Below are 3,069 nucleotides of genomic sequence, written 5' to 3' on the forward strand. Positions count from 1 at the left end.
AGAGTGCGCATATTTCGATTTTGTGTGTTAATTTCTATAAGTATCTCTTGATCTCTCTTATTCCACGATCTAATGTTCCAGCATGCTACTCTTAGTTCGGTATGCCTTCTCGTAGTGCTATTTCTTGCGGGGGTCGTCTTTAAGTGGTTTCGTCCTGTATCCGAGGCTTTCTGACCGTTTCTGATCATTTTTATTTTTTACCGGGACAGGGCGCTAGCCTCACCTCCGAAGTCTCCTCTTTTATGCGGGAGTGGGACAGGCTGCGCTACTATCAAGCTAGTCAACTCACCGCAGCAGCACTGCAGGCAGAGTTATTGTTCATATTTGCAATCATTAAATAATCTTTTTCGGAAACTGGTTAGGTTGAAATCCCTTTATCGAAAGTTTACCACCGGTAATAAAAAATAACACCAAATAAACTTGAAATTACCTGTACCTTCACCGAAATACCATATCATAATAATATACTAGGAAATATATTTTCTAATACAGATTATTGTTCTCAGGTTCCTTTGTTTGAAGACCCTCTTGAACATAATTTAAGAGCTGCGCCGCGTCTAGTTTGGCCACGACATAAGTTGTTTGTAGATATAATAAGTAGGTAAAGGCAAAACGCCCCTTCATTTTTAAGAAGAAAATCACGGTCTGTGTGAAGTTAACTGAAATGGCCTAAGTGGATCGTCTGTTTTGATAAGTTCAAACAGTCAATTAAAGTATAACCTTAAAAAATTGTTACACATATTATCAAAGGCGTTTGGAATAAAATTGGAACTTTGCAAATTTACTAATAGAAAAGTAAGTGCTTACATATTACTCAATGGTTGAAACTGAATGATTAAAATATGGCGCTATGGACTAGAAGTACACTTTGTCATTACGCACCAGAAAGATCTGATATCACCAAAATAATTGTCAACTAGTTTTAAATTTTCCACTTCACGCAGGCTGCAATATGTACTAGTATTTTTTGCTTAAAATATATTATGGAACTTGTACAGAGTAACTTATGTATGAATGTTATTGGTGTATATGATCTTTAAATTATTTTTTGTACCTTATAAGTGTAAACTACAGCCTTGTATAAATTGGTTAATTCTGGACCGTTGGCAAATAAAAGAATTTTTAAAGCAGCACCGAGCTCTTTAAAAGCAACCAGTCAGATTTTTGTATGTGCCTATTCGAAAAACCATTGCTCTGACTCAGATTTTTAAATTTTGGCTCTTAAATTCAGAAATTGTGCATGCTTGAGCGGCATTGCTTGAAATGTTGCAATCTAATTCATTAATGGAGTATATTTAATTTGATCGCCGTCCAACCAGTCAGTTCGTTGATGTTTTTGCTTTTTATTCACGTACAGAGCACACTTGGTCATTATCTCTTGGTATCTTCCTCCACTATTTTACAAACATGGCTGGTTGCATGTACTGTATTTCACCATTGTGGTTAGTGTTTACGTTTTTTCCTTTTCTTATTTATTTGTTTTAAACAGTTTCCATTTGATATTTGGAAGTAATTATGATATTATACTTATTCGATTAGTTGCCTTGCTCCCCACGACACGCCAATATTGAATTTTAGCCTGTGATTTAATAGGTTAATAAAGATCCTTACTGTTTAGTGTTTTTTAAAAAATGTTTCTTTTTGGTGTGATTCAAATAAATTCCTTGAACTATTTGTGATTTTTATTTATAGTTTTTGTTATACGTTTGTGGGTTTCCTTAATCTAATTTATCCATTATAATTATTGTTTGTTATTATGTCACAGTGGATGCAACCAGTCCAGTTCTGTAAACGTCTGCAGTTTGATTTATTAATAAGAACGAGCACATTACCATTTATGGATAAATTAGGTTCTAGTACGTACATTATGATGTGTGTCGTTAAAAATAATGTTCAGACAATAATATGAATAAAGCCATAAATTAATGTTTTTATGGGTTTTTGTATAGACTTTCATGTTAATAGAAGTGTATATTTAGGTTACTTAGAAAATTACCAAAAAGAACGCAAATTAATATCATTGATGTCTGCAATAGTTTAAAATGGACGTGTTTAATCAGAAGGCATGTGCAACTCGCAACTAGCTAGCTACCAAATTTGGGTTTTGCATTTAAAACCGTTAATTTGTTGATATGGATTGTTCCGTAAATACCTGTCTTGGCAGTTTTTTCTTAAACAATTGACAAATATAAAAATATAGGAGAAGAGTTAACAAGACTAGGGTGGCTCAAACTCGCAATTCGACGCAAATCCAATCATGCTAAAGAAATTAGGGGTTTGTATTTAAAATAAGAAAGTTAGTTTACAGTTCAGTACAACTTCTAATGCACGGTCTACAATCCATTACCCTAAATCTGAAATCAATACAATCTCGTTCAGAAAAAAGACAATTTGACCAAACTTTTATTAACGAAAAGTGTTTAACCCCCTGCTATTGATGGTGAAAGTTTTGAAAAAGTTATGGTTTTTGAAATATCAGGAGAACGGTACGATGCTACGATGGATTGGATGACACTCTGTATATTTTTTGAGAATATCGTTCTAAATATAGAAGATTACACAATGGCTTTAGTTAAAATAATGTGTGTATTTAAAAAGTGGTCTGAAAAACAAATTAAAAAACGTCTTAAAGTACAACACTCTCCCCTAAAACCGGCGATGCACGCATGAGTCGAAAAAAACCTGAAAGGTTCAGGATTGTCAAATAATTTACCACTTTGCGAAAAAACCCGGTTTTCATGGAGCATAAAATGTCGATTGTGCGCCTGATCTGAGTTGTTTGTCTTTCCCTGTTTATATTTGTCGAGTTTTTATTTGCGGCTACATAGGACATTCTCAATAAAAAAATATTTATCATTCAGACGAGTAAAATGATAAAGGGACAACCAAGCAAACGATTACATCACCGTGTTTGTACTGTACAAATCGCCAGATTTTTTTGAAAAACTCGCAAATTTCTTTGCGAGTCTTGCTAGTCATATTTAATCGGGAATTTATCGCCTATAGAAAGATTGGCATTTTGGTGCTGAAAAGTAAAGTGAAAAGTGGTGATTAAAAGGAAGCTTGTGT

At 33.8% G+C, this 3,069-nt stretch overlaps 1 protein-coding gene across 2 annotated transcripts in view; it reads left to right on the forward strand.

The window, feature by feature from the left end:
* Window positions 1-1,672, forward strand: part of LOC109546508 (proline dehydrogenase 1, mitochondrial) — a 45,050-nt gene extending 43,378 nt beyond the window's left edge. For both annotated transcript variants that reach the window (XM_019917485.2, XM_019917486.2), the window contains one exon: window positions 507-1,672. The gene's annotated coding sequence lies outside the window, so the exon portion shown is untranslated. The remainder of the gene's footprint in view (window positions 1-506) is intronic.
* The last annotated feature ends 1,397 nt before the right edge of the window (window positions 1,673-3,069 follow it).

Source organism: Dendroctonus ponderosae, unplaced genomic scaffold, assembly GCF_020466585.1.
Source record: "Dendroctonus ponderosae isolate FM_Combo_2020 unplaced genomic scaffold, Dpon_F_20191213v2 Dpon_F_20191213_4, whole genome shotgun sequence".
NCBI lineage: Eukaryota > Metazoa > Arthropoda > Insecta > Coleoptera > Curculionidae > Dendroctonus > Dendroctonus ponderosae.